Source organism: Carlito syrichta, unplaced genomic scaffold (genome assembly GCF_000164805.1).
Source record: "Carlito syrichta isolate Samal-C Ts95f unplaced genomic scaffold, Tarsius_syrichta-2.0.1 Scaffold313184, whole genome shotgun sequence".
NCBI lineage: Eukaryota > Metazoa > Chordata > Mammalia > Primates > Tarsiidae > Carlito > Carlito syrichta.
Window position 1 is genome coordinate 1,058,534 of NW_007257280.1, and position 23,472 is coordinate 1,082,005.

The following is a 23,472-nucleotide window of genomic DNA, read 5'->3' on the forward strand; positions in this document are numbered from 1 at the left end:
CCAGGCGGGTCTTGAACCCGCGGGCTCAGGCAATCCACTCACCTCAGCCTCCCAAAGGCACAGGATTACAGGCTGAGCCACTGAGCCCGGCTTCTTTCATTATTTTCAAAGATCAACGTCCCTTCTCTCAGTGTGAGAAATGAGGAACCCTGGATCATCACAGAGTATCAATAAACCACCATGGCTAAATGAAGACGACACAGGATGCCTATCCAGTGGATGTTAAGTGGAAGGTCTGCTCAATCTGACTGCTCACACCAATGCAGCAAGGCTGCCCTGAACTTGAGGGCAAATCAGAAGAAAATTTCCTGGTTCCTGTTCATGTAACCCAACAGAAGCACTCTTTGGTGTTCCTATCACCAGATTTTGCAGTGGCAGTTCCCCATCTTTGCTCCTTTCTCCCACAACAGAAAAGTTCCTGATAGCTGATCAGGTCAGCCCAAACTTCTCCTGGTCGTCTACAGGAGTCTCCTTCCTCCCATCCCGGTATCTGCTCCATGCAGCTTTCCTGCTCCCTACTGTTCATGCTGCGACACAAGCAGATCTCTCTTTTCAAGCAGGCCTTCTAACAGTTCTGTTGTGCCTGGCACATTTCCTTTCCATGCCCCCAAGTTCAAAGTAAATGAGATTTTCTCTTGTAAAGTCATTTCCCCAGAGAGCTAATATTTAGGGTAAGCAGTGATGTTGGTTGGATCCATTATAATGAACCCTCTTAAATCTCCTGTACAAATAAAGCCCTTTGTATAATGCCACCCCTAACACCACAAATTGGAAGGCTGGAGATCAGTGTAAGAATCTGTGGCAATTAGTAAAACTTACCTCACACTGAATGTGTGGAGAATAGGTTGTATTCGGCAAGGGCTGGATACGGTCAAAAACAACTTCCAATGTGCCTAAGTTAGGGGAAAAATGAGAATCAAGAGACAAAGTTACCTTTCTGGAAGAAAAGTTCAAAATTCTAAAATTAAAAAAAGTCAACTTTCTTTGAAATGGCTCATGGTAACACAGTCTACTTTGTATTTACAACCCTGAGTTAAAGGAAAACTGCCAAGATGTTCTGCATATTTCTCCAAATGTCTGTTTATCATATAACATGAGCACTGGCAGTAGATCTGGCTCCCTCATTATCAAGCTGTATTAGCTCAAACACTCAGCATTGTTAGGGGAGTGAGCTCATGGCCTATTTCAGTTTTAAATTAACATTTGGCAATCACCCGGGTAATCAAAACAAATGACTCAGTCATTTAGAATAGATTTATTAGTTGAGCCTTTTTTTTTTCTCTTTTAACATCTTTAGAATATTTTGCCACAGGAGGGCTACGATCCAGCCAGAATGTAGAGCACAAGTCACCAGAGGAATATTTATAGGGGTTGCCATGGAGACGAGGTGCCGTGTGACCACTGAAGTTATCTCCAATCAACAGCAGGATTAGGATGCAGACTAGTGGGCAGGCTCATCCCAGGGCGATGGTTCGGCCACACTAGGAAACAGGTGTGCCTTGTGCTGTTCCCATCCCAGACACAACTGCAGCCCACCACAACATGCTGCCCTCCCCACGCCCATGCGGCCTCCCCACAGGCCAGTGCCCTTCAGGCCTTACCCCTCACCCCTTTATTCAGAAAGCACTGGCTTCCTCAAAGGAGAAAGGATGTGTGATCATTGTATTATCCCCAAAGTGTGAAATCCTGAAACTCACGCTAAATGCGCTTTTAGAACAACTGTGAAAATATACATGAGCAAATAAAATCTGGGGAAAAGAAAAAAAAAGATAGCTCCGGGAGAGGGGAACCTTGTCTGTTTTTTCACTGCTCCTGTCCCCATGCCCAGGACAGTGCCTGGCACACAGGAGGCCCTCAAGAAGTATCGATGGAAACAGGGCAAACATAAACCAAGGATTGTAATCAGGCATGTAGCCCCCTCCCACTCCCAATCATTTCCAGGATGATCCTCAAACAGGCGATGGTTACAGATTTTTAAAATGTTAATGTGCGGGGAAATAAATAGCTGGTCTAGTTGGCTCAGTAGGCTAATGGGTTCATCTGTTTAGATCTTAATGACAACTGTTATAGTTGAAGACAATGCTTCCTAATTCAAAATGGACAAATACAGGGACAGGGTTCTTGTCTGCCAGGTCAAAAGCCCAGCGGAAGGCAAATGTGTGCCAGTGAAGAGCTAACATTCGAAAGAGAATATCTGAAAGTGATTTAGTTCAAAGGAACACCTTCTAGTCCTCTCCCTACCCGCACTTAAGTAGAGACAGTATTTTCATATTATATCATATGAATATGGATTATTTATTTTGCATTAGGTCTTGTTTGTCCTACAGGACTTTAAGGGTCTTGATGGCAAGGACAAAAGTCTCTCATTTCTGTTCTATCTCCCAGTACTTAGCATGGTATATATACGTAAAAGGCTTTACTCCATCTCATCTCCCACCACCCATACTCCACTCATACGGAACTCACTGTTTCTAGAAGATGCCACACCCTTCCATGCAGCTGCGGCAGGAATACAGCATGGCACAGCTGTTCACTGCAAGGGCGGCAGAGTCAGGCTGCCTGAGTTCAACTACTGTTTCTGCCTCATACTAGCCCAACCTCTCTGAGCCTCATGATGGCCAACCTACCTCATAATGGCAACCTACCTCATAGAAGTAAAGAGGTAGATGCATGTAAAGCACTTAGTAGTGTCTTGCATACAAAAGGTATCAGCTGAATGTTCAATATACAATTATTACTATTACTATAGCAGGCAGAGTCAAACTGTTATCACACTTGGATAGTGATATCACATACTTCCACAAACGCCTGGCATCAAACATCCCTCTCTTTAGATTCAGCCCAGCTGAAACTTCAAACCTGGATCTGTCACACTCTAGTCTTATCCTATTTCATCTTTCCCTTCTGGAATTCATTCTTCCTGGAGATGGGTATACTGTGTACTGATTCTACTTGACAGAATCCAGTTCTCTACTTCAAGAACCGGAATCACTTCCTTCCTAAGGTTCCCACTTTGCCGATGGCTTCCCTGACACCACTCTGCCTGCTTCTCACCTCTACACACTCCAGCTTGGAGGGGCTAGAGGTGGCCTAGGGGCAGGGAGACTGTCTTCTAATAACTAGACCAAGACCCTGGCTATCTTTTCCAGAAATTCCTTGTAGTTCATGTTCGCTGACAGCCTCCAGAGGGCAGAAGAGAGAAAGGTCCAAAGGCTGAGGAGACAAAGCTCTCATTTCAGGGTCCAACTCAGGTCCCTGCTAGAGTAGTCTTCTGTTCCATAGTTTATGGCTTTACCATCAAGTAGTCCACAAAGAAGGATACAAATTGATGGTAAGGTATAAACTGCATTTGGATCTTCATTTCACTTTACTGTCTGTACCAGTATGTCCCACTTAGCATTAGTTGAGGTTGTGAGAATGAAGACACTCATGGTAGTTATATTTGTGTGTACTTTTCAATCTGCAGTGTGTAACTAAGGCTCTGACCAGACATAATACAAATTGTGTTGACAGTATTGCGCAAGTCAAAGAATAAAAAAAGAACAGCAGCCAAACACACTGGATAAAAATGTGATGACAGGCTGGGCTCAGTGGCTCAGCCTGTAATCCCAGCACTTTGGGAAGCCAAGGTGAATGGATTTCCTAAGTCCATGGGTTCAAGACCAGCCCGGGCAACTTGGTGAGACCTCATCTCTACAATAAATGAAAAACTACCTGGGTGTGGTAGCGTGTGCCTATAGTTTCGGCTACTTGGAAGGCTGAGACAGACGGACTGTCAGAGCCCAACAGGTCAACGCTGGGGTGGCCGTGAATGTGCCACTGCAATCCAGCCTGGGCAATGGAGTGAGACTCCACCCCCCCCCCCAAAATGTAATGACAAAAGCAATCCAAAATAAAACTCAAACACTTTAGGGTCACTCATGCTTTTAAAATAAGTCATGTTAATCTTATCCTACCCTGACAGGATTAATAAGTGAAATTAGACAAACCATTTATATTATTTCAGAAGAAGTCAGTAGTTACTTTGCAGTAACATTTAACACATACGATCACTCTCCTTCAGGTTTAACAAAAGTATTGTGGTCAGGGACACTGCTGACCCTATCACTACTGACAGCCAAGCTTAAATGATCCCTAGATCATCAATCAATTGGGTGAATATGTGAAAAAATAAAATCCAGAGACAACAGCTGTTTGAATTTAAAAGACCAGTCAAATAAATCAAAATGGATGATCCCCACAGATTCATTGTCTCCTCTAAATTCTTTGAATGTAATTGTCATGGTAACCATTCCATAATCATGTTCTTCAGAATAGTCTCTCCTACCTAATAAATCAGAGAACAGTGAGCCTCAAACATCTTCTTAATTAGGTACACTTGTGATGGTACCAGCAGCTCTGCTTCTCATTTACCCCATTTTTATTCAGATACTTGTACTACTATAGGAGTCAGAAACATTGACATATACACTATTAAAAACATACTTTAAATGTTACCATAAAATAAATATAACTGAGGTGGCCACTGACTCATTTCCTTTAACAGAAGAACTGATAAACTGGCCTTCATTTAGCAAAATAACTCACTGGAAATAAATGGTTCAGATGAAAGATGGCTCATTTTTAATAATTCTAACATAAGCAAGATTTGCAACATACTCAAATCTTTAACATGTTAATTTAATAAACAAACAAAAACTAAAGGGATATTACCAGTCATAGAAATATACTAAAGTCCTATTCTGTATCCTTATATTAAAACTCGATGCAGCCGGGCTCGGTGGCTCAGCCTGTAATCCCGCGCCTTTGAGAGGCTGAGGTGAAAGGGATTGCCTGAGCCCGCGGGTTCGAGACCCGCCTGGGCAGCGAGACCTCATCTCTACAATAAATCAAAAAATCAGCCGGGCAGCGCAGCGCATGCCTGTAATTCCGGCTACTCGGAAGGCTGAGGCGGAAGGATCGCCGGAGCCCAGCAAGCGAGGCTGCGGTGGCCGGGAGCGGCCACTGCACTCCAGTCTGGGTGACTGAGTGAGACTCCAACTCAAAAAAAAAAAAGAAAAAAATGAAAAACTCGATGCTTTGTCTGGAAGATCATTTATTCCACACAAATTTCTACATTTGTTTTACATGATATAATCATAATATCCTTCACAAATTGGAAAGGTTGTATCTTTATCCAGTTTGGGAAAAGATAGGTTATATTTTTAAAGGTATCTACTAGATATACTACACATTTAAAGTTGTGATTAGTTCTGATTTTTTGGCAGATTTTCGGTTCTTTCAGAAAACTAAAAAGTGCACAGATTTACCAGAGTAATGAGTCATTTTTAACTATGCATATGTAATCCTTTAAAATACTGAATCTCAGGCATGGTGGCACACGCCTAAAGTTCTAGCCACTCTGTCAGCTGAGGCAAGAGGATCACTTGAGGCCAGGAGTTCAAGGCTGCAGTGAGCTATGATTATGCCACTGCACTCCAGCCTTGGTAACAGAGCAAGACCCTGTCAACAAAAAAAAAAAAAAGGAAAAGAAAAAGAAAAAAAAAGAGAGAATTAAAATACTGAATCTGCTTTAACAGGTTTTCAAACAAGTAAATAAAAGGTACCTATTCTTCCAGATGTGGCATGACCTATAAACTAATAGAACTCCCCACCGTGCCCTAAATAAATACCAAGAAGCTCTTTCCATAGGCCAATTTAAATAATTTCCTGGTCATAAAGGGAAGAATAAGTATATTTGGGAAAAATATAAAGGGAGAAATACATTTTTTCACTGGCATAGCAAAACATTATGAACATTTATGAATAAAACAACCATCAAAAATAGAATAAACTAAAGTTATCAGGAATTAGGAGTTAGGAGCAAATGGGAACAAAACAAAAACACAAGTCAAATGGCGAAATCCAGCAAGAAAAATGGAGTGACAAATATTTGCTGAAGTCAAAAGGTAAAACCTTGAAATTCTTGTCCTTTGCCCTAATGTTCAATGGTATTTTTGTTTTGTTTTAAAAATATGAAGATGGATGTTCTTTCAATGACTATTACAGCAGCTCCCAAATAAAACAAATGATAAAATAAAAATTCACTTAATTGATAGGCTTGAACTATTATTCATTGCCAAGTTTACAACTTTCCCACAACTCCAAGCATTCTTTTGTTAAGAAAAACAAACAAACATTTTCTCCTCCTGACATGATGACCATGGGTAGCTTTTTAGGTGACCATAATTCTGCATTTGTAATAATTCACTGTGGACCACCCCACAATTAGAACTCCTAAATCATAGCAATGTGAAACAAAGAATGGTACAGATTTCATAAGTGACAATTTTGCCAAAAGCATCTAGAGAGCACTGGCCCTCCCAAAAGTCAGAGAGGGACTCCTGAACCAAAGACATTCTAACAATACCATCACCACCATTACTATCACCCAACACTGCCCATTTCTCCTGCAAAAGAGCTTTCACACTTTTTCTTCCTTACAATCTTATTTCTACAGTCCTGATTTGGCCCATGATCACATCACACAGAGACTACTATGGCTATAATCTCTTCTTCACGTAGCTGTCAGAATAATCTCTCAAATGGACCACTTTGAATGTATTACTCTCTTTCTCCAAAACCTTTCTCCACTGTAATCTAAAGGACAAATTTCTTAGCATCAAATTCAAGGCCTCTGTCTTTAACCCCCTGCACCTGAGGTTCACTGCCACTACAGAATGATAGTTGATTTGGCTCATGCCACTCTCCCTGAAACAAGTGATTCTCAAATTGGCTGCACCTGGGGAGCCAGAGCAACTAGTGATGCCTGGGTGCCCGCTATGGTTTAAATATGTTGCCTCTAAGATTCAGGTATTGAAACTTAGTGGACAATGTGATTGTATTGCGAGGTGAGGCCCTTATAAAAGAGGCTGCATGCCCTTCTGTCTTCCACCACCTGAGGACAGGGCCTTCCTCACCTCTGAATGATGGAGCAATAAAATGCCATCTTGGAAACAGAGAACGGCTCTACCAGACAACCAAATCTGCCAGCACCTTGATCTTAGACTTCTCAGTCTCCAGAACCCAGAGAAATAAATTTCTGTTCTTTGTAAGTTACCCAGTCTCGGGTATTTTGTTATAGCAGCACAAACACACTAAGATAGTGCCCCATTTCCAACAAAGTTCTAACATACGAATCTAATGTACAGCCAAGGCTGACAATAACTGCCCAAAATTCCTATAGCCTGTAGGTGTCAAACTTTATTGGGCATCAGAATCTCCTGAGGGAGGGGGGATTTGTTAGAACACAGATCGCTGGCTTATCCCCAATGATTCTGATTCAGTATGTCTGGGGTGTGGCCAATGAATTTGCAAGTTCCTAGGTGATGCTGGTGATGCTGATGCTGCCAGTCCAAGGACCCCGCTTTGAGAAACACTAGTCTATAGTCATAGTTAGTATAATTATATAGCATAAATATATGTACTATATAATTATTATATTTACAACTCACTTGGCAATAGAGAATGTGCCATCTTCTGGAATCTCTTCCACATTTGTTTATGAACCAATCCACACAACGTCTTAGAGATTATTTGGTTCAATTCCCTTTCTATAAACTGAGACCCCCAGTGGGAAGGTGATTTGCCCAGAGGATATGATGGGGGTTAGTGGCAGAACTCAGGCTAGGATTCAAAAATCCTGACGCCCTCACCACCCAATTCAATACTCTTTCTACCACATCCTTAATGCATCTCTAATGGCTTCTCCAATTAGAATAGACATTCTTTGCTTGATGAGATCACTGTTGTTTTCATGCTCCCCACAGCATCTAGCGAGCCCAGCAAAGTGCCTTACACATCAGAGTAAGTACTTGATAAACATTTGTTGATTTCATTTTATGAAGTACTCAGTCCGTACTTTTCATAAACTGGCTTTGGCATTCCATGGACTGTTTCCTTACTCTCTGGCAACTGAGCAGCTCTGCTCCAATCAATTAGCCCTGGAGTAAATCTTTCACATCAGCATGCATGCTGCCATTATCTGCTACAGAGATAATAATAAACATATAAAGAAAAATTATGAGGGTTTTAAAAGTGGCAGGAATGATAACTAATTTTATAAGGTGACAAAATTCAACTTTCAAGTTGTATGTCAGAAAACGTTTACAAAGTACACTAAGTCCCATTTTATACCTAACAAACCACTACGGCAATAAAAATCTGGCAGTTAGAGAATTATAAAGGACATTGCTCTGGTAACTTGAATACTTAAGCCAAGTTTTCTTTCATCCTGAGGCCCTTCATGTTCCTTGACAGAAAAATCAAAAGTAACTGGATTAAGGGTGAGGAGACAGAGGGAAGCAAAGACTAAGACGAGCCAAGCAGTGACAAGACGCAGGTGGATGAGCAGCACGTGGACAAAGTGACGTTGTCACATACCTGCTCCGCAAACCACTGCCACGACAGCTCCCCAGTCCTTCCAGGTACTAGCAGCAGCTAGGGAGCATGACTACCCTGGGCCTCACGACTGACTTCGCCTGTCTATACCCTGAGAAACACATGCAGTATGATTTGGTTGGATGGTGACTTTTGCCGTCTTTCCAATTGGCAAGAATTGCTGTAAAGTCAAGGCGGCTGCAGAACTTTCTCTTGATTGTGAAGCCGACTAAAAAGAATGCAGTGGCTATGCCACCATTTGGCTCACCACTGGCATTAAGTGACCAGTTATCTTGGCCACTGAACTGGAAGCTCCACATCTATTGTGGACTGGGACTTGAGGGAGAGGTTACTTCCAACCTCTTTCTCCCCCTTGACCTTGTTAAATCTGCTGCTTCTAGTAGAAGTGGTACCATGTATGCAGTCAATCAGGCAAGGGGTACATTGTTTTAAAAATGTAAGAATTTGTCTAATGACAGATGTAAAACTAAATTTATGTAATTGATCCATAATTATTTCCGATCTACAAAACAAGGTTTAATAAGTTAAACAGAGGTGAACTCTATAACCAACCCCTCCCTTCACTGGTATTTTTTCAGATAACTACATGAACTGTGAAGTTTTTCACGCTAGGCCTTATCACAGACTCGATGGCCACATTCCATGGATACCCACAGCCTCAAGATACCCAGTGCTTTAGTAATGGCCCCCATTTGTGTTCTGATCCTTGTTATCTTGTTTTTATCTTTCCCTTCTCAGTCTCAGTGTCTCTCTTAGACCTGATTCTCCCTCCCACCCTACAATCACTTACCGCAGAATGTTCTGTTTTCACAGCCAACTCAGGAAAGCAGCACATACTTGTAGTTGCTTATCATAGTTACCCAGTTCCAGTATACAGAAGCCATTTACGTAACACCTATAAAAACTTGATCTTTTCACACGTTTACTGTAGAGCTAACAGCACTGAGTAATTCTGTGAAAGTTCTGGTGTTAGGTCTATATTTCTACAAGTCATGCAACAGCCTTTAGCCCAAAGCAATCAAACTCTGACCCGGATATTGGGTCAGAGTTGGCATGAGTTCATCAATTGTCACTGTTGCTAGTGACACCATAAATGCAAGGGTCAAAAAAGGGCTCACTGGGTTGTAGGACAGGGATTTGTCAAGTCTGGGACTCCACTCCACTGAAAAGATGGCACGATGTCCCAATGGTTGGCAGACAGTGTCCCAACCCAGTGCTCTAACTGATCTGTCCACTGACTATTGTGCAACTAGGCACAATGATTGACAGCACTGGGCAGCTTTTCTGGAAGCTCAGACTTACCCCTTTTCAGCAGCCTATGCCACAAGTTATGTCACTCAAGAAGCACATCTCTTATTCTACTTATACTGAAAAAGAAACACTAGACTTTAATCTATCAGATAATAATAAAAAGTTCCTGATCTAATCTTGGAATTTCTGAAATTCAGACATATGAAGGGTTTTTTTAAATTAGTAGACCCAGCTGGGCTCGGTGACTCAGCCTGTAATCCTGCGCCTTTGGGAGGCTGAGGTGAGTGGATTGCCTGAGCCTGCGGGTTCGAGACCCGCCTGGGCAGCGAGACCTCATCTCTACAATAAATGAAAAAAAATCAGCCGGGCATGGTAGCGCATGCCTGTAATTCCGGCTACTTGGAAGGCTGAGGTGGAAGGATCGCCGGAGCCCAGCGGGTCGAGGCTGCAGTGGCTGGGACCAGCCACTGCACTCCAGTCTGGGCAACCGAGTGAGACACCAACTCAAAAAAAAAAAAAATTAGTAGACTTTATTTTTTGAATCGTTTTAGGATTACAGAAAAACTGAGTGGAAAGTACTCAGAACTTCCATATACCTCAACACCCCCTCCCAGTTTCCCCTATTCATTAATATACTGCATTGGTGTGGTCCATTTGTCACAATTGGTGAGCCAATGTTAATGCATTATTAAGAATTGAAGTTCATAGTTTACGCTAGGGTTAATTCTTTGTGTTGTGTATTTCATGGGTTTTGACAAATGCTGAAAGGGTTTTCTTTTAATATCTTTATGTTACATACTGAAACATAAATCACCTTACTTCAAGACAACCTTAAGTGCTTTAGCTTTGCCAAAGGAAGTTTCATAGGGATATTTTAATGTAAATAATTCCCTTATTTTTAATGACTCATGGTTTCAAACATGGTCATAACATAGGCTGGTAAATACAAGGGGGACCAAAAAAAACCCTAGAATGCATTTATTTTTAAAAGTGTGTATTTATTCTTACATGTTTAAACCTCAGTCACTTTCAAATTACTCTCCGTTTGATTCAATACACCTATTGAGAAGCTTTTTCCACTGCTTAAAACGAATTTTGAACTTGTCAATTTTGATGCCTTTTAGTGTGTCTGCTGTTTTTTGTTTTAACTCTTCCCCATTGACAAAACGTTTCCCTCTGAGGAGTTTTTTTCATCTGGGGAAACAAACAACAAAAGAAGTCACTCTGGGAAAGATTGGGTGAATAAGGAGGGTGGGGCACTGGAGTCATGCTGTTTTTTCGTCAAAAACGGTGGAACACTTAGCATGGTGTGAGCAGGTGGGCTTGTAAATCACCCATCATGAAATGGGCAAATGTGTTGAAAGAATCTCCAAAAAAATTCACTGAAGTCAAACAGCCTCTCACAACAACGCTAGCTGGTACACTGATACCAAGGGTTCTTAGAACACTTACCTAGTAGGGGAAGCCTGTACTACAAGGAGCCCACCCTCCAAAAGATAATTCCAGTTTTTTTTTTAGTCTTCCTCATATGTTCAACTTTGATTACCCAAAAATCATCCTTTCACAACTCTCCCACCTCCAGTACAGCTCAAAACTTGAAAGGTGTCTAAAAAAAACTGTTGGATCACAAGTAAGAGAAACAGTCTCCAAGACACTATCTGACATGTTAGAATTAGTCAGTCTGCTGCCCACTTGCTCTGAAGATGTTTATAAAATGGATTTGTCGTGAGAAAGCAGAACAGTACAAGAGCATTTGGAGACAGGAAAGACACAGAGGAGGAAAATCAGGGAAGGAAGGCAGACAGGTCAAGACAACAAAATGGGACAGAAACAGCAAGGCATTTTTTGACACTTGAATTTTTCTAGGGGATGACAGGGGAAGGAACAGATTGCTTCTGAATACGGTGGCCCTTAAATTGCCCAATAATGGCCAGGCACGGTGACTCACGCCTGTAATCCAGCACGTTGGGAGGTCTAGGCAGGAAGACTGCTTGATCTCAGGAGCTAAAGAGCAGCTGGGAGACATAGCAAACTGGTGCATGCCTGTAGTTCCAGGTACTCATGAGGCTGAGGTAGGAGAATCACCTGAATCCAGGAGGTCGAGGCTATGGTGAACCATGATCGTGCCACTGCACTCCAGCCTGAGTGACAGAGATCCCAAACTCAAAAATAAAAACTGTCCAATAATTATTTATTCAATTGAATACATCAACAAGAAAGCAATACTTAGCATATCAAAAGTTTGCTTTGCACCTAAGTGTGTAAAGGGTACACCTTCTATGCATAGAAAATTCCCTTTGAACCCTTCAATTATTTTGGAAATCTCAAGGGATAGAGTTATTTCTACACGATAATTTTGTGTAGAAACACACACATATATGTATATATACACACACACATTCTAGCTGAAGGCATAGCTATATATAGCTCTAAAATCTTTATTCTCATTTTTACTTTACAAATAAGTGTGAAGCAAAATTCAAATTATTTTTTTCCATTCTTAAGGGAGTTAACATCTCACTGTAACTACTTGAGAAGAACATGCGTTCCTTTTGTATCTGTCGAAATTGTTTCTCTCTTGGCTGTAATTTCCCGTTGGTCCAAATACATAATAAGACAATTTACTAAGTAACTTACTTGCAGGCAATCAGGAAAAGATTCTAGGAAATCAATACCTAGAATTTCTCTGTAATATTATTTTACCTTGAACAGAGAGGAGAAAATTGCATTTTACACATAAATCTAGTGTTTGTATAGCAAAAGAGCCACAAACTTTCAAATCTACATTTAAAAAGTGGCTCTCACACAAAAGCACATCAATTGGTACCTGAGGATGTGGGCAGAAGGAAGAGTGTACTGCAAAAGGGTCATGAGTAAACTTGTGGGAGGTGATAAAAATATGCTACATCCTGATTGCGGCAGTGGTTTCATGGGTATACAATGGGGGACTAAGCAAAAAAAAAGGAATTTTATTTTGGAGGGCAGACCTCTTGTCGTACAGGCTTCCCCTGCTAGGATGAAGTGTTCTAGGAACCTATCAGCATCAGTGTAACTGCTAGCATTGTTGTGAGAGGCTGTGAGAAGCTTCAGTGGATTTTTGGAGATTCTTTCAACACGTTTGCCCATTTCAGTTTCTTTCTTTCTTTCTTTTTGCAATGTCAGAATCTTTATTTTTTCTGAAAACAAGCTAAAAGAGATGGCAGCCATATTAGGATACTTCTGGTGTTTAGAATTAATATTGCTTGAACTGTGTTGGATACTGTTTTTCTCTGACTACAAACAGCATGACCCCCCGCGCTCCACTGTCCCTATTTACCCAATCTCACCCCGAGTGACTTTTTTTTTCCCCCAATGAAAATAGTCCACAAAGGGAAAAGTTTTGCCGATGTGGAAAAGGTGAAACAAAAAATGACAGAAGCACTAGAAGGCATCAAAATTGTTAAGTTAAAAAAATGTTTTGAACAGTGGGAAAAATGTCTCAGTAGATGTATCACATGGAGAGTATTTTAAAGGTGACTAAAGTTTAAACATGTAAGAATACACTTTTTTATAACAAATTATGTTTTGGGGAGAATCCCCCCTCATATACATAAGTGATGCTCTATAAAGCTGATATTTTAAAAGCGGTTCTAACAAAAGCCAACTGCTTGGACATGCAAGTATAAACTTTCACTTCCTCATATGAGTTTGGCTGCTTGGTTTCTATCTTTCATGTGATTAGGTGTGCTTACTACATTGGAAAATTCCTTCCCAGTTTCTTCCTTAGAAGAGGCAGAGTTTCTTGTAGCCTAGAAGAGAATGGGTCTTGGGTTTGAAAACTTATGTTGACCCTGGCATCTTAAGGTGCAGAATCTTTGACAGGGAACTTAAAGTGCCATCTACTAAGACGTTTTTCCCACTGTTCAAAACATTTTTTTGAACTTAATAATTGTGATGCCTTTTAGTGCTTCTGCCATTTTTTGTTTCACCTCTTCCACATCAGCAAAACTTTTCCCGTTGGGGACTATTTTCATTGGGAAAAAAAAGTCACTCGGGGTGAGATTGGGTGAATAGGGACAGTGGAGCACGGGGGGTCATCCTGTTTGTAGTCAGAGAAAAACAGAAGCCATCTGGCTGAAAACTTCACCATTTCAAGTATTTGAAATGACAATCATTTACAGAGCAGTTCCTAGAAAGTGTTGAGAAACAAATTTTGTTAATCCAAATGTCTAAATTTGTTACTATGGCTTAGTGATATATTTTTGAACTTTATAATTTGCGAGCCTGCCTCTGTGTACATATGTAATCTTTAGTCTCTGAGAAACCTGGGGGAAACCTGTTACTTCAGTTCACCTGGTCACATGAAAGTGCAAGTGACTGATTATGTCTATGAGCAGATGCCTACAATCAGTTTTACAAACAAGAATGATGCAGAAAACTAGAGCTGGCAGAGTTCACTGAGAAACCAATCCTTAATGTCTTCTTAGTAACTGGCACATTTCAAATCTGACAGGAGTCAAACAGCCTTATCCATACTCTAAAACTAAAAGTGAATGAAAAGACTCATTAATTAATCAGGTGTAGCAATTGAGTTTTGTACCATCCTTGCCAAAACTACCTTGCCAATAAAACCTCTGCATTCCCACCTATCATTTCCTTAGTATGAAAAAGTATATTTAAAACCTTATGACTATTATATGTTGTTGTAATTAGAAAGTCTATGGAATATTTTATGTTTTGCAACATGAAAAATGTTCAGAGTTTTTATGTGGATAAATAAAATATAAATTCTACAAGCAGTAAAGTGCTGACAACAAAGACTTATTCTGATTGTTCTTTTCTTTGTCTAGGCTCCATTGCCTTAAAAAGCAGTCCGCATATATCTTCTATCTGTGCATTTCATATCTATAGTAGGCAAAAAATGAGGTAAAGCTCAGTGATTTAAATACAGAAGAAAATGCATTTTCAGAAGACAAATACAGGGATTATGGGAAGTTGGGAAGAGCTCCTTGCTTACTTACAATGCACATATTCATTAGCAGGCAATAATGAGGAACAGGAGCAAAACACAAAAAACAAACCCCTAGCTGGGCTCGGTGGCTCAGCCTGTAATCCCGCGCCTTTGGGTGGCTGAGGTGAGTGGATTGCCTGAGCCCGCGGGTTCGAGACCCGCCTGGGCAGCGAGACCTCATCTCTACAATAAATCAAAAAATCAGCCGGGCGTGGTAGCGCATGCCTGTAATTCCGGCTACTTGGAAGGCTGAGGCGGAAGGATTGCCGGAACCCAGCAGGTCGAGGCTGCGGTGGCCGGGAGCGGCTAACCCACTCCAGTCTGGGTGACAGAGTGAGACTCCAACTCAAACAAACAAACAAACAAACAAAACACACCCCTAGGCAAGGGTACAATTTTCTCATTTGTTTAAATAGTAAGCCCTTGGCACTGAGTATCCATACTCATTATTCCACATAGCTTTCACATTTGCCAGGGCCCTGGCTGTAAAGAAATAATTTTGTGTTCACAAGTTCACGTATATATGTAGCCTTTGTAATCTCGGTACATATTTTGTTTAATTCTATTCTGTCCATGACAATTCTGTGTAGTGATACCTGCTCTTCTCATTCCATACCTGGTCTGCAGATCAGCTTCCCTGCCCAGTCTTAGCTGAAAACCCATCCCCACTCAACTGTAACACTGTCAAACAGGAACAAGGGCAAGATACTACCACGGCATACTTGATATGCCTTGGTAACTGGATTTGACCCATAGGCTAGGGGAAATTAAACTGAGGGCTAAGTGCAGCCAAGGGGTTCCTCGTCACTAATGTTCAATTTTAATAATGCAAATAATAGAAAAAAAATTCCTGTACTGCTCACAACTGTTTTGGCCACTATCCAAAATTAAGAAATACTTAGCCTTTTGGTATTCTTTAATATAGTTAATACCGTATACTTCTACCATAAAAGCTTGTTTGGTTTTTTTTTGTTGTTGTTGTCTTTTGGTTTTTTTTGAGTTGGAGTCTCACTCTGTCACCCAGGTTGGAGTGCAGTGGCACGCTCCTGGCCACTGCAGCCTTGACCCGCTGGGCTCTGGCGATCCTTCTGCCTTAGCCTTCCAAGTAGCTGGAACGACACGCTAACAGGCCCGGCTAATTTTTTGATTTATTGTAGAGATGAGGTCTTGCCAAGTTGCCCAGGCGGGTCTCGAACCTGCAGGCTCAGGCAATCCACCACCTCAGCCACCCAAAACGCAGGATTACAGGCTGAGCCACCGAGCCCGGCAAAGCTTGTTTTTTTTTTTTTTTTGATGAACAAGCCACCAAAAAGTTCTTGACTGTCAGGACTCTTTAATTAGGAATTAAAATTTTACTTACATATGAAGAAGATCTAAAAACTCAAGCTGGAACTCTGACATTAACACATTAGATGGCCTTGGATCAAGTGCTTGATCTTTTTGAGCCTCAGTTTCCTCACAGATCTTGACTTCCTGGCAGTTTATCCATTTCATGGGTTATGATATGATTTCTATCTAGAGATGACACAATCATTCAGAAAATCTTTTGACAGATGAAAAAGTTAATTTAAACTACATTTATAAATTGGAGACTTTGCAATGGACTTTACTCCACCATTTAAAAATTACTGCATTTTAAAAACACATACAAAATACTGTCACTGGGTGGCGAATTATGATGGATTTTTATCTTTTTCTTGTGGCTTTTCTGCATTTTCCTACAATAAAAAGTACAACTCTTGTTGAAAAGTTTGATTTTGAAAGGATCATTCATTCTTGCAAGTTTTATCAGATCTCTCAAGTCCACTCTAGAATCAGTTGGGGTGGGAGGACAAATCTAATGGTATCATCTTGCATGTCTACACACAGTGATTGATTACCCAAGCAGCAGATTGCTGTAGTTAAATCAGGACATTAAGATTATAATCAGAATCTGTGGTTCACAGTCCTATGTGGAAATCAAAACATGCATTTTATCTAAACAACATTTTTCCCCCCTGGCATCCTGGCCCTTGAGAACCATAGTTAAAATTCCTTTCCAATTTAAAGTAAATGAAATGAAACATGAGGTCCTCTTTCTGCCCACATACACACACAAAAAAATGCTTTCCAGACACAATATGATTGTGATTTGGCTGTTTTTTAATTTTTTTCTTTTCATGCTCTAAAACAAAACACATCAAAAGTTAAAATAAATATTTAGCTGTCAAAACAAAACGCCCCATATGGAAAACACAAGTATGAGTTTGGTGCTGTTTATTATAAAAACAACTTCCATAGCAAGCACAAACATTTACATTGTGTAAAAAATAAAAATAAAAAGACAAAACTAAATGCTGTCATCGCTAAGTTCTACAGGACAGTCCTAAGAAAGGTAGAAGGTGAACTGCTGAAAGGATATGAACACAATTAGATAACTTCCAGGTTCATGATTATCAAAGCACAGCTTGGAAAATTCAGGTAAGATAGAAAATGAAGTTTGACAAAATGACAATCACAGACTCGATTTGGGGAGATTCCTAGAACAAATTTCATGTAAATTCAGTTCTCATCAGTTGAGGAAGGTATAGCAATTCACAACTGCATTCTGTACCTGAAAATACAACCCACTGTGTACTGCTTGTTACCTGTGAAATTACTTTTTACCCAGGACAGTTAGTTACTCTCTTCTCTCCAACCTTTGGAGCAAGCGGGAAGGACAGTGGCTTAGTTGTGGGACATCAATTCAAATCCCAACTCTGCCACTTAGTTGTGCAATCTTAGACACATTATTTAATTAACCTCTCCCACTCTCATCTGTGAAATGTGCATCAGAAATACTCTGCAGAGTTGCTGTGAGGATCAAATTAGATACTGGGTATAAATTCAACTAGCATACTTCCTGGAATTCTAGTAGGCGTTCAGTTAATGTTGGTTCCCGTTCTCCCCTACTCCTCCCCACTTATTCCAAGTATGATCACATTTAACATTCATGGCTTCAATTACTCTCAAGAAAGATCAATGGTATATAGGACATGCAGTAATTTTCATTTTGTTAAGTAAGATTTTGAATGGTGCCCGCCACAAGGGAGACACTAGGAAACTGTGCACAAAACCATGAACTTCAGAGGAGTAAGACAATCTTAACGTTGATTTCTATTTCCACCCTTGACCAGCTGTGAGACCTAGGACAAGTTAGTTTACCTCTCTGAGCCTGGTTCCTCATTTATAAAACAAAGAGAATACATAATGTATGGAAGTGTCTGGCACAGAGTAAGTACCATAAAGGGTAGCTATTGTTATTCTTTTAATTCTTTGGGTTGGTATGCAGGAACTAGTCACTTGTGAGACTAAAAGTGAGCTCAGCCAACTATTCAGTCACGTTAAGACCCTGTTATTGTTCTCTACTCTCCTGGAGTTATGTTTTAGTATGTTTTGTAGAGGAAATTACGTCAACCTCAGTATGACTGACATTTCAGGTCCGATAATTCTTTGTCATGGGGTGCTGCCCTGTGCGTCGTAGGATGTTGAAGCAGCACCCCTGGCCTCTACTGACAAGATGCCAGTAGAACGCATCTGGCAAAAAAGTCTCCTGGACATTGTCAAATGATCCTGGGGGGGGGGGCAAAATTACCCTGATTGAAAACCACTGGTCTAGAACTATCCACAGATAGGGGGTTATTCCAAGAGATCAGGAGCTGCCCTGAAGACGGTCAAGGTTTACTTGCACTACTATTTAGTACTATCCAGTCTTTTGGGCTCCATCATCTCTTATTATCCATAATTAAAAACTGACCACAGAAAAAAATGATTTGGCAGCCTGATTTGCCATCAGAGTTGTTTTAAGTTCCAGGAAGGGATGCTGGCAATCCATTTCTCCCTGCTCTATGCAGTGATAGAGAACAGAATTTAAACATCAAGAAATCTGCTATGTCCCATTGACTTGACATTAAACTTATCTTTTTTAAAAAAGAAAAGTCCATGGACCCTAAGATGACTTGTAGACCATATGATTACCCCAAATGGAAAAAAAAAAAGTGTATCTTGGTTGGGAAGGTGAAGTAGACTTGAGACAGTGCCTAAGTCACTGGAAAGAAGTAACTCCACTATATGACTGAAGCATGTTTACTGTACAGAAAGTGACTATTAACATCCAAAAGAGTCTGGACAACTCTTGATTATTCACAACAGATTTGCTATTTTTCATTTTCTTTTTTCTTTTCTTTTTTTTTTTTGAATTGGAGTCTCACTCTGTCACCCAGGCTGGAGTGCAGTGGCACACTCATGGGCACCCCAGCATCGATCTGCTGGGCTCCGGCAATCTCTCCGCCTCAGCCTTCCAAGTAGCCAGAACTACAGGTGCACGCTACCATGCCTGGCTAATTTTTTGATTTATTGTTGAGATGAGGTCTCACCAAGTTTCCCAAGCTGTTCTTGAACCCATGGGCTCAGGCAATCCCCTTACCTTGGCTTCCCAAAGTGCTGGGATTATAGGCTTGAGCCACTGCACTAGGCCTATTTTTCATTTTCATCACTGTACCAAAAAGGTGGGGTCCATTTATCCACCATGCATCCCCTCACCTAGCACAGAGCCTCCAACCAAGGAGGTAACTCAGCAAATGTCTTTTGAATAAATGAATGGTCATAGATTCTGCTTAATTAAGTACACCACTGACAAAAAAGAGCCTTTCTCTGCTTTTATCCCACAGGAGCTGAAAGAAAAGACCTTTTCAGAGAAAATAATTACAGTCTATTCCATTTTACCTCCAATCCAAACAACCATATAGTTCAATTTTTTTTTTTTTTTTTTTTTTGAGTCGGAGTCTTACTCTGTCACCCAGACTGGAGTGCAGTGGCCGCTCCCGACCACCACAGCCTGGACCTGCTGGGCTCCAGCGATCCTTCTGCCTCAGCCTTCTAAGTAGCTGGAACTACAGGTGCGCGCTATCATGTCCAGCTAATTTTTTGATTTATTGTAGAGATGAGGTCTTGCCAAGTTGCCCAGGTGGGTCTCGAACCCGCGGGCTCAGGCAATTCACTCACCTCAACTTCCCAAGGCGCAGGATTACAGGCTGAGCCACCAAGCCGGCTATAGTTCAATGCCATCATGCCCGGCTTTTTGTTAGTTTAATTAACCAAACAAAAAAACAAACAAACAAAAAGCCGGGCATGATGGCTCACGCGGGTAATCCCAGCACTTTGGGAGGCTGAGGCGAGAGGATTGCCTGAGCCCATGGGTTCAAGACCAGCCTGGGCAACAAGGCAAGACCTCATCTCTACAATAAAAATCAAAAAAATTAGTTGGGTTTGGTGGCACATGCCTATAGTTCCAGCTACTCGGAAGGCTGAAGTGGCAGGATCACCTGAGCCCAGCAGATTGAGGCTGTGGTGGCCGTGACTGTGCCACTGCACTCTAGCCTGGGTGACAGAGTGAGACTCTGACTCAAAAAGACCCAAAAAACTGTTTTTTAAAAAAATTAGGCGGGGCGCTGTGGCTCAAGGCCAAGGTGAGGGGACTGCCTGAGCCCACGGGTCCGAGAACAGCTTCAGCAACTTGGCAAGACCTCTTCTCTACAATAAATCAAAAAATCAGCCAGGCATGGTAGTGGGCATCTGTAGTTCAGGCTCCTTGGGAGGATGAGGCAGAAAGATCACCTGAGTCCAGCAGGTCGATGCTGGGGGTGGCCATGAGCGTGCCACTGCACTCCAGCCTGGGTGATAGAGTGAGACTCCAACTCAAAAAAAAAAAAAAAAAAAATTTAACCAAAAAAGTTTTGTAGGCAAAAGTAGGGAAAGCAGCCAAATAGATAAGGCCTAAAGTTCAAGCAAGCAGGAACATTTGTTCAAGTCCCACAAGATTATAAAAGCCAATGTTGTTGGCACCAGAGTGGGGGGAAAGGGAGGAGTGTGGGGAAAAGGGGAACCAGGAGACAGAGAGGGATTCAGTCTCAGGAGATTCACTTCCATTCCTTCAACATTTTTTTAAATGTCCAAACTTCAGAGGTGAGGCTCAATTTCTTACAGAAAGGCTGGATTTACAAATTATTTTTCAAATGAATATTAGCAAAATCTTTAAAAATATTTAGAAAGAGAATTTGATCACAGTTTTGTTAATTTCTGAAATGTCTTTTTTTTTTTCCTTCCAGTCCCTGAGGAGGAATAACAGGTTTTCAAAAACCCAAGTCAAAAAATACTCCATTTACACCTTTTGTCTAAAGCAAAACTTAAGGTCCACTTCCCATCAACATGCTTCTCTCGGTTAGAGTTTACCAGTTTCAGGTCAGGTGCGGTAGCCTGTAATCCTAGCACTTCAGGAGGCTGAGGCGGGAGGACTGCTTGAGCTCAGGAATTTGAGACCAACCTGGACAACATAGTGAGACCTCATCTCCATGAAAAATAAAAAAATAAGCTGGATGTGGTGGTGTGGGCCTGTAGTTCCAGCTACTGGGAAGGCTGAGATAGAAGGATCGCCTGAGCCCAGGAGAGCAAGGCTTCAGTGAGCAGGGGACTGTACCACTGCACTCCAGCCTGGACACTGAGTGAGACTCTGAATATAAATAAATAAGAATTGCCCCACTTTTAGCATGCTACTTCTGAAAGAACAAAAATCAGGTTTAAGTTGTATTGAAAAATATGCTATTTTTTGGACTGTTATCAGGGTACAGAATACATATCATATTAACATTAGAAATGGTACATACAATAGTGTAAATAAATTCATTTTTATCAGTCTTGGAGACCAAAAATCTATTTCCACTTAAACATTTCCAGTTTAACATTTCCATTAAACAAATAAAGCAATTATCTGATTGAAGTGGTCCACTAGTTTAATTTATATCAAATTAGCTCCAATGCACTGGTATGAGACAAGAGGAATTTTACCAATTTAAATTTTACACAATTTTTAAAGTTTCTCTCAAAAATCTAGACTTGGTTGATAAAATATTTTCCTTCTCCAAAAATTAAATATGGGCATGGTAGCCTAGAATTTCAAAAAACCATATATGGTTAAAGAATCTATATGGTAGTCGTAGACTATGTACTTATTGTGAGGTGGTTTGCACAAATCATGGCCTATCTGACCAATTTCCTGTTGCATAAAGATTATATTTGCCCTTAAAAATGTTAAATAAGCATTTTTAAAGACTGAAGGTAAAGACTAGATCGGAACCTCATGTAACCAAGATGGGAAAGCACTATTGCCTCACCACATTAAAGGCAATGCCTTTTTAATATGTATTTTTCGTAAGCAAATAAGAGCATGAGTTTCTACATCCCAGAAGCCCTTGCTTCTTCAGTGTGAGGAACTGGAAGGGCCCAGTTCCCGGAGATGAGATGGGGCGGGAAAGGCTTTACAAAATTCCAAGGGGCCCATAATTTAAACTTGTGCTATTCTGCAAATGTTCACATTTCCAGGGAACAACCTAACATTTACATTAGAACTGTCTTAAGATGACAGAAAAAAAAATATTCCTGCTGTTCTATAAGCCTGCCATAGATTTGATAACCCAGAGAAGAATTACAAGCAATTATAAAATGATGGCTCCAATTAGGAAAACTGGATCTACTCCAAATTCAAATCAAAGGGGGCTCAGATAATCCCAATGGAATAATTTAAGTTAATATAGGAGACTTCCAGCAAAGATATACGTTTATTCTACTATTTCTACTCTGCTGAAAGCCAAGCAAAATGCTATAAGGATGTATCTCTTGCCCTTCAGGAAATTCAAAAACCAAATCTGGAGTCCCGTTAATAAATCCTGTTCGCTTCTTTTCCCAAGAGGTCTCCCTCGTACAGGGTTTTTATTGTAAAGGGCAATCAAAACAAACCTGAGAAGCTCGCACAGTCCCAAATGCAGAAAATAATATAGCGCTGAACAAGAACCACACAACTGTCTTTCCCTCAGCCTTGCTGATTTCCAAACCTTTACCTAGTCCTGGACGACTGAGACGTCGAGAGGAATGGAAGAGAAAGGGAAACTTCGAAAGCAGAAACCTCTCTCCCAGAGCCTAGAACAGACAGCACCTTGTAGGGATTTCATGCTTTTTGAGACGGAAAGATCACACCCTGCAGTTTTGAAAGCCCACCTTCTAAGGCTTAACCCCGTGATAGAACCTTCCTCTAGCTTCTGTAGGTTCCACGCTGGAGCTGGAATCCCCCACTATCCCCACCCCCATTCGCCAAACCCCCGCCATCCCTTTGGATAGAACCACCACAGCAGGCCCTCCCCCTCATTCTATCTGCACCCCACCCCCACTCCTCCAACCACTGCTCCAGCATCCCCGTCGAGAAAACCTAGGCGAGCCCCCTCACCTCTACTCCTTATCATACCCACCCACTCCATCCTCGATGAACGAACCCAGCAGGTCTCCCATCTCCCCCCCTCCCTGATCCCCGCCATCCTAGATGGGAAAGCCAAAGGACGCCCCCCACTTCATCTTCACCCGCTCCCCACAGCCGCTTCTAGCTACCTTGCTGAGAAAAACCAAGAAGTGTCCCCACCTCGCCCCACCCCCCACTGCCCGCCATCCTTGGTGAGAAAACCCGGGGCTCCGCTTCACTCCCTCCCCACTCCCCACCCTCCTCCGCAGAGGGAACAGGGAGAACCCTCCACCCCACTCCCTCCTTATCCCCGCCGTGGCGAAACCTCAGGGGAGGCCGAGGCACGCACCAGAGGGGACCTCGTCCCGCACCCCGCACGCAGCCCGCGGAGCCTCCGACCCCGGCGAGGCCGCCGAGGCCCGAGGCCGCAGGTACCCAGCCCTGGAAGGCCGGGCAGCGGGGACCGCAGGGGCCAGCCCGGATCGGCGGC

General features: G+C 41.7%; 1 protein-coding gene across 5 annotated transcripts in view; it reads right to left on the minus strand.

Annotated features, from left to right (window-relative positions):
- Positions 1 to 23,472, minus strand: part of FHL1 (four and a half LIM domains 1) — a 67,982-nt gene that overhangs the window by 43,288 nt on the left and 1,222 nt on the right. For 2 of the 5 annotated variants that reach the window (XR_002482664.1, XM_008070220.1), the window contains exon 2: positions 820 to 893. The gene's annotated coding sequence lies outside the window, so the exon portion shown is untranslated. Of the gene's footprint in view, positions 1 to 819; positions 1,491 to 2,466; positions 2,626 to 23,472 lie in introns of those variants that run through there. The other 3 variants (XM_021718654.1, XM_008070217.2, XM_021718652.1) reach the window with 2 other exon arrangements.